At 33.1% G+C, this 9262-nt stretch overlaps 1 pseudogene; it reads left to right on the top strand.

Annotated features, from left to right (window-relative positions):
* Nucleotides 1–2764: 2764 nt before the first annotated feature.
* On the top strand, nt 2765–4579 carry LOC111635113 (annotated as a pseudogene).
* The last annotated feature ends 4683 nt before the right edge of the window (nt 4580–9262 follow it).

The raw sequence follows: 9262 nt of genomic DNA, 5'->3' as shown, positions 1-9262 counted from the left end.
ATATAGGTAAATGTCTCTTCAATCCGAACAAAATTTCGGTAGACTTTCTCACAGCTCTACAGGTTAAAAATCTCCTTTATTGTTTTTCACATATGCATTTCGGGCAAGTTTAATTTTCCTGCCCCTCTTCAGTGCTACAAAACAAATTCATATTGAATTTACACAAAACAACTTTATAGTAGAAAATGTTTACAAGACATAAAAAGACACTTTATAATACCTTAAGATTTCCCACATGTTCTTTCATCTTTTTTACAGTACTTGTACTATCAATTTACAATGTTTTCAAATTTATAATTTTCTCTTAAGGGTGTTTTACATCGAAATCCGTACCATTATGCTACACAACTAATTACAAATTATAATTATTAGTAACATTTTAAATCACTTATTTATAACAAATTTTTTCCTTTAAAAAAATATTTACTAAAAAAAATACATACATGTTTTTCTTTAAAAGTGTCACAACAATAACAGAGTAGTATACGTTGTATAAACTTTAAAAAGGTTCAACATACAATAAAATTTTCTTTTACACGACAATGTATAATCTTAGAAATATAAACTATTGACTTGTTGCGCCCCCTATCATGTTATACCATTGCTGGTCGATTTGCATGCCATTGGAAATGTTTATTAAATTATTACCACTGTATTTCATTATTTCTATATGTTCTTTGAATTTACGTTTATATATATTTTTCTCACAGTGTAGGATTTTAATATTATTTCTATCTATTTTGCAGTTACTATTTTTGATGTGGTTATACCAAGGTGAATTATCATGTTTTAACCGTATGGCAGCTTCATGTTCTTTTATCCGTAATTCCAAAGTTCGACCCGTTTCACCTATGTATTCTTTAGGATTTTGACAGTTGCAATTAATTTTGTAAACAGTTCCAGTTTTTTTCAATTTATCAGTATTGGTTTTGTATTTTCCTAATTTATTTGAGATTTTATTGGTCAAAGATGGGGCCAAAACTATATTGTCTTTTTTAAGGCATTTAGAGCTATTATTATAAATATCAGCTATGTAAGGGAAGGGTTTGTAATTTTTATCTTTTTTATTTTTTGTACTAAGTCTATTATTGTAGTATTGTGTATGCCAATTTTTTAAAAGGCATTTTGGATAACTATTAAGAATAAATTTATCATCTAATTCGTTTAATTCAGTTTCGCGTTTCTTTTTACTGGTAATTCTAGTAACTAGAATTATACATTGTCGTGTAACTAAGATTATACATTGTCGTGTAAAAGAAAATTTTATTGTCTGTTGAACCTTTTTAAAGTTTATACAACATATACTGCTGTGTTTTTGTGGTGACACTTTTAAGGAAAACCTGTATGTATGTATTTTTTGTAAGTAACTTTTTTTAAAGAAAAAAATTTGTTATAAATAAGTGATTAAAATGTTACTAATAATTATAATTTGTAATTAGTTGTGTAGCATAATGATATGGATTTCGATGTAAAACACNAATGATCATAAGGCATTTTGCTTTCACACGTTCGGGCCCTTGTTGGCTGCGGTCCCTGGTTTGGTCGAACCATTTTGCGCCATTGTAGTTCCGTCACTGTTTTTTTATTTTCTTTTTTCTAATCATACTGTACATTACTATGTTGATAGTCAAATGGCTGAGGTGGTTAAGATGACAGCCTACTATTCTAAGATGGCCGGATGGCCGAGAGCGGTCAAGGTGGCAACCTACAGTTCTGGGGATCCGGGATCCAATCCCTAAGGATCAAAAAATCTCCAGATATGTCGGCCCCGTCCCTCACCACCCGGCCGCCCATTGTGGGCCTGACCGAACCCATAAACCCACAGGGCGGAAAGAGCGAAAAAAGCCTACTATTCTGGAGAGACTGGGATCAAGCAGCAACTTTCTGGAATTTTTTGTAGGCGTTCTGTCCCGGATACCAAGTTTTCATGCAAACAAGATAAGCAAAAGCACTGTCAGCTAGCACTGTAATTTGTCAAAATTTGTCACAACCTAAGTGCATGGCCGACAGTGGCGTGCCGTCATTAGAAGCGGTGGAAGCACCGCTTCCCTCGTATTTTCTAAAAAATAAATAAATATTAATTTTAATTATATGAAAATAATCGCACAATATTTTATTATAACTGCATTATGTATCTTATTACAAATTTCTATACTACACGTGGAAAAAAAAATTGCTTTTGTATATTCGAATATTAGTGGGGAGTGGAATCTCTGAAATTTTCAGATTCCAAAAAGCCAGATTTGCGCATGAGCTTTACAGAGCACCAACCTCACCCGGTTTACAGATCACCAACCTCACTGAAGAAAGATGGTTAGGATTAAGGCTTACCGTAAAGAACTCTGCTTCTATTTATACCAGGGATGAGCAACACGCGGCCCGTTAAACATGTTTATGCGGCCCGCCAAGCATTTTTAAAATTGAATTTATTTTATCGACTTTCTCCCATCAATATATTGTTATAAAATTATTTATAATCAAATGGTAGTACATACTAAACCGAAACAATTTTTTGTGACGAGTTACTCACTTGGCGGCGAGTTGTTCAAACATGCAATACGAACGCGCCGCGCTGTGCTTGTTTGTGTTTGCTGCTGTCACACAATCAGTCAGACTGGTAAGCTGTTAACTAGCAATTTTAGCAATTCTTGTGTTTCTTGAAAGGCGTGAGTGCAATATTATTGTCAAAAAGGTAATATTAGAGTTTTTTTTATTCAAAATTAAGTTTTCCTACAATTTTTTTTAACTTTCAAATGTTTAATCCACAATAGCATGTCGGAAAAGCAAACAAAAAAAACGGAAGGTTGCGGATGAGCACAGGCATTTCCAAGAAAAGTGGAAATTTGATTATTTTTTCACTTTCATCGAAGATAAAGCTGTATGCTTAATATGCTCAGAGACTGTGTCGACATTAAAAGAATATAACATAAAAAGGCATTACGATACAAAACATGAACAACAGTATAAAAACTTAACAGGACAACTCCGGATAGATAAGTTTAATCAAATGGAGAAAAACTTGGGAAAACAATAGGCTATTTTTAAAAATCAAGCTATTTTATCAAATACGGCAGTAAAGGCTAGTTTTGTTGTCAGTCAAATACTGGCAAAAAAAATGAAACCCTTTGCGGATGGAGAGATGATAAAAGAATGTCTGACTGCTGTTGCAGAAATAGCATTTCCTGATAAAATAAATATTATTTCAAACATTAGTTTATCAAGATTCACCATTGCAAGGAGAATTGAAGACTTGTCCGAGAACATAGCAACAACGCTTCGTGAACGCATTGCAAAATTCGAATACTGTTCTTTGGCACTTGATGAGAGTTGCGATATTAGCGATACAGCACAACTGGCTATATTTTTACGTGGTATTGACACCAAATTTAATATTACCGAAGAATTGTGTTCACTGATTCCAATGCAAGGGACTACAACCGGCAAAGACCTGTACGATGAACTAAAGTCTGTGTTGGAAAATTTTTCAATTTCATTAGAAAAGATTATTGGTATATCGACAGATGGAGCACGAGCAATGTCAAGCATGGAGGTAGGAGTATCGGGAAGGCTATTTCAAGACATTAAGAAGGTCACAGGAAGGGAAATATTCGTTAACCACTGCATAATTCACCAGGAAAATTTGTGTGCGAAAAGATTGAGTTTGCCAAATGTCACAGTACCAATAATTAAACTAATCAATTTTATAAAGTCGCGCGCGTTAAATCACCGTGAATTTAAAGAATTCCTGAAAGATTTAGAAACTGAATATGGCGACGTGGTTTTTAATACCGAAGTACGTTGGCTTAGTAGAGGTGCAATGCTAAAAAGAGTATACAACTTAAAAAGCGAAATACAATTGTTCTTGGATATGAAGGGATATGCCTTTCCTCATTTTGGTAATAAAGAATGGATGTGCGATTTTGGGTTTCTTATCGACATGACTCAGCATCTCAATGATCTTAATGTGGAACTTCAAGGCAAAGGACAGTTTATTCACAATTTGTATGATAAAATTCAGGGCTTTGAGCGCAAATTAAAATTGTGGAAACAGCATCTTTTGCAGAATAATGTGTCTCACTTTCCACATTTAGAAAAAGAAAACGTTACTACTTCTCAAAAATACGCACAATATATAGACATTTTAATCAACGAATTTCAATTACGATTCCAAATGTTCAAAGCTGAGAAGACAGCGGTTTCCATGAAAATGTTTTCCTCGCCATTTAATATCGATGTGGATACAGTTCCCGAAGACTTTCAAATGGAAGTGATTGACATGCAGAATAATACCGATTTAAAAAATGTATTTTTCTCAGTAAACATCGAAAATTTTTATAAATCTTATGTGAGCCCTGAGAAATTTCCGCTTTTGACGAAAAATGCAAAGCAAATGATGTCTCTGTTCGGAAGTACGTATGTTTGCGAACAATTATTTTCAACCATGAAATTAATCAAAAATGACCACCGATCAAGACTGAGTGATGCACGATTAGAAAGCTGCGTACGTGTAGCTACCTCATCAATTCCGGCTGATATTGATCAGCTTGTATCGAAAAAACAGTGGCAAATTTCTCATTAAAAATTTCAAGTAAATTCGTTTTTCTGTTCTTGTTTGTTTTTATTTTGCATTAAAATTTGTATATGAAATCTTTACTTTTTATATTTTTTATTATAATGTTTATTATAAATAAAGTTTTGTAAATTATTAAATTAATAAGTGTTACTTTATGTGCGGCCCGCCAAAAAATTTTAAAATTTAAATTGACCCATTGATTAAAAAGGTTGCTCACCCCTGATTTATATTATATTAGATGCGGGTTTTTGCGTTTTTGATTGCGTTTTAATAGGGTACGACGAGAGAATGTACACTAAGAAGAAATTTTTCGAAAAATTTCCCCCCACGGGGGAAGTGTTATACATTTATAATAGATACATTTTGAGCCACAACAACGCGTGGCGGGGTCTGCTAGTATTTGATATATTTATTCCGCTCTCCGATTTTATATTACTCGCGGATTTCAATGTTAAACTAGTGATATTACGATTTCGTACATCCCATCTTTAAGGGGATGTAGAAAAAACGTGTACAATTCTTGTATAATGTTAAAAAATTAACCGTTACTTCGACAGCGTCATTTACAACTAAATTTAATGAATGAGAGAGATGCATGAGGTACAGAAAAAGCTCTGGAATTTATTTTCCTTAAATTTACGATTTATGTATCCGTTTGTCATAAAAATTTGTCTTTCCATTTTTTTCCTGAGACTACAAATATTCGAGTACAAAGTAACTGGTTTCGACTTATTTCTACTTAAGAAGTAGTTAAATAATTAAGCGATTGGGGAATTGGGGACGTAAACAAAACCCTGACGAAAGAACCGGAATATTACTTAAACAAAAGCTTAACCGAACCAATCTATAGCCGAGTACAGTGGGGATTGATTTCTTCGAAATACTGTATTAGATGTAATAAAGACAGAAATTTTTCCAGTTCGACGAGAGTGACCGAAAAGTTGTAAATTTTAGAAATTTCCGTGGACAACACCAGGTCCTAAAACGAATTAGTTAGAAAACAAAAGACGGACAATCTATTAAGTTTAACAAATTTAGACTTTTACAGCTATGGTGAGAAACGTTTAAAATTTACAAGAACCCTGTCGCGTCTTTTGAGGTATATTAGTGATGCGACAAAAGAAGCATTTGACATTGCCAAATCCCAAGGGTATCGGCACCCTCGGGATTTGGCAGCCCGCGTGCATGTACTGTACAGTACACACCGCACACCTAGCAGGACCGTCTCTGATTCCACTCCTAGGGAGCTATTTGACTAAGTGGTTAAGATTTAAAGAGTAAAGAATATTTTATATTATTTTCATGTACTGTACGTTTCATTACAAAGCTATATTTAATTATAATTTTCTTTAAAAGTATATTCATACAATTAAAAAAGGTTTTGTACCGGGTATGTATATCCATCACACATTTTATTTTAACAAGTAAGTTTTTATAATTTTATTTTTAATTTTAGCCTTATAGCTAGTGATTTAGAATGTAATTGCGATATTGAAAATTTATTTTAAAAAAGTTTTGGCTCCAGATCATATAATGAAAAAGAAAACATTATTAAAAGAGAACGACCAATGCCTAAGTTAAATATAAACGCTTCGATGAAAAAATTTGTTCGACATTTTCACGATAAAATGGCTCCGTAAATGCATAAAAATGCATTTACGGAGTGAAATTAGTGTGTGGAATAAGAATGGCTTTGACAATTTAGCTGGCAAAAGACACGAAAAATCATCGATTCTTTCGTATTTGAAGCAATTTGGAAATCGAAACGGAATAGAATTTAACATTAGTAAATAATGTAAAATAAATATTGAAAATTATAACGAGATAGTTACGGTTAATAGATATATTATATCTAAATAAACAGATGTTATATGTTTTTATCAAAGCAAGAATTGGCATTTAGAGGGCATATGGAATATATTGGATTTAATAACAGAGGTAATTATATTAAACTTGTTTATTAAGTACGTCAGATAAATAATCTATTAAAAATACATTTAAAGAAAGAATTAACTGATTGCCCCTGGAAGTCGGCTTCTTATAGAAACACAGCTTCCCTATCATCAAATGTCACAGCACGCCCTGCATATTAATAAGCAAGATAAAACTCAATCCTGCAAACTTTACTCTAATAATCAATGCCTCTCAATTATAAACTGGAATAGTCAAGGACTTAAATACAAAATACCTGAAATAGATGCCTTTATTTCTAAACATGATAAGAAAAAAGTGTGCTTGTGGCTAAGAAGTGTTGGGAGACTATCCACATTTTGGATAAGATAATTGAATGCTTTTTCTTTTATAGAATTATCGCAGAGAAATTTGCATGTATTGCCAGGATGATCAGCTATTGGATGCTTTTCACGTGATTGCATAATGCTCTAAGTTAGAAAAAATTTGGGAAAGTGTGTTTGGAAGTTCTATTATTCTGTTGGAGAATTTTTTGGAACTTATTACTAATTTAATGACCCCTTGTATTGACGCTAGCTTATCTCAAAACGATATAATAGAAGAGGTAGAAAAAGTGATGGAAAAAGTTGAAAAAAAGAAACAAAGAAAAAGTAAGAGAGTTTTGTCCCAATCAAAACATTAACATTCACCAAGTATAATCTTAATATCAAATCCCTTAATATCTCTGGTTTCCGTAGTGAGAAAAAACAAATCTATATGTTAAACATGCTTCTCACTGATAGAACAGACATATTAATGCTGCAGGATACTAATATGATCGACTTCCAGGATCTTAGGAACCTGAGAAAAATCTTCACCGGGTACAATATCTACCTCTCCTTCGCCAAAAGAAGAAGCACTGGTACCATTACAATGATTCACAAGAGTATAAAAGTTCATGACTTCAGAACAGACACTAATGGAAGGTTGCTTGCTATAGACATAGGAATAGGCAAGAGAATGATAAGAATTATTAACCTATATGCCCCACCCCATTTATCACTAAGGAAGGAGGTATTTTAAGACCTAGCTCAATACCTAGCAGGAAGAAGAGAAATAATCATAGCTGGGGACTTTAACTGTGTTCTTAATTCTCTGGACAAAAATGGTCAACTCTGGCCTGATGGCTCTCACCAATTACTAAGAAACATACTTGATAACTTTGACTTAAGTGACACGTACCGTATTGCCTACCCACATCATAGGGACTACACATGGGAAGGCAGAGATGTTAAAGAACGCCTAGATAGAATATATTACAATAAATCCATAGGAAAAATTAGCACAATATCAAGCAATATTCTCATCAACAATGGTGAAAAATTAACCGACCATAAAATGATCAACTTAAGTATAAACATGGAAACCAACATTAAAAAGAAAAACAGTTTTAAAATTACAACAGATATTATTAATGATCCTCATTTCTGCAACCACATGAAAACCCTGCTTGATAATTGTAAAAACAATATAACATGGGAAAGCTGGCAGGAGAAAAAAAGGGAGATAAACGATATTAGTATAAAAACATGGAAAAAGATAAAGGGCAACCAATTTAACAAATTAAAGAAGCTTGAAAGAGAATTAAGTAAAAAAATTATTGAAAGGAAGGCAGAAGAAATAGATAAAATTGAAAATGAAATCAGCCAATAGAGAAAAAAATAAAAAACAGCTATACTAGTTACAAAATGAGCAAACTAGGAATTAAAGCCCAAGCTGAAAAAATTATTTTCAAGAAAAACAAAAAAGAATCCACTAAGAATGACATAGAAAGCATTTTAGTAGATAACAAAACAATAGACGATGAAAAGGAGATTATCAAAGAATTCTCCAAATTCTATACTAACTTGTATAAGGAACCGAAAACTGATCTCCGTAACTGGTACCAAATTACCGAAAATATTAAACCTATAAAAAATAGGGACGACCATGTTCTTAACAAAACGATAACAAAAGAAGAAATTAAAAATGCAATAAATGCTCTGCATCTCAAAAAAGCACCAGGCAATGATAACATTCCTGCAGAACTGTACTTTGCCTTCCGTGAGGACTTTGCTGACCTGTTCTTCATTCTCTATAACAGGCAATCATTCATAAAAGATTTCAGCTCAGGAAGAATGAAATTGATTCATAAAAAAGGTAATATTCACGGAAGTGTGGGTGACTATAGACCTATCACCATCTTAAATGTTGACTATAAGATCTACAGCATTATAATGGCCAACAGGCTCAATAATCTTGTTAGCAAGCACATAGGTTGCACACAAAGTGCTGGGATAAGTGACCGCTCCATTCAGAATAACACAATGTTCTTGAACCTCCTACAACAGTTTTACATCAAAAGGAAATCCCCTCTATCCATCCTATCAATGGATGTTGAGAAGGCATTTGATACGGTAAACAGAACCATCTTATAGAAGATCCTAGAGCTATATGGACTCAATGAAGAAGAATACAATTCATAACTAGAATGTATCAGACACCAAAAACTAAAATATGCATTAACAATACCGAATCAGACTATATCGAATGCAAAGCAGGGGTCAGACAAGGATGCCCCTCATCAATGATCCTGTTTACCCTCTACATAGAGGCTCTCCTAAGAATGATCATGAATGATAATTTAATTACACAAGTCTATGTTCCTGGGATGACAAAAAAAGTTAAATACATAGCTCATGCCGATGATATTAATTTCATAATTACCGACAATGTCGCTTTAAACAGAACAATTCAGAA

Source organism: Centruroides sculpturatus, unplaced genomic scaffold (assembly GCF_000671375.1).
Source record: "Centruroides sculpturatus isolate CEXI.00-Female unplaced genomic scaffold, Cexi_2.0 scaffold947, whole genome shotgun sequence".
NCBI classification, from domain to species: Eukaryota; Metazoa; Arthropoda; class Arachnida; order Scorpiones; family Buthidae; genus Centruroides; species Centruroides sculpturatus.
This window is presented reverse-complemented; position numbering and strand designations above follow the sequence as displayed.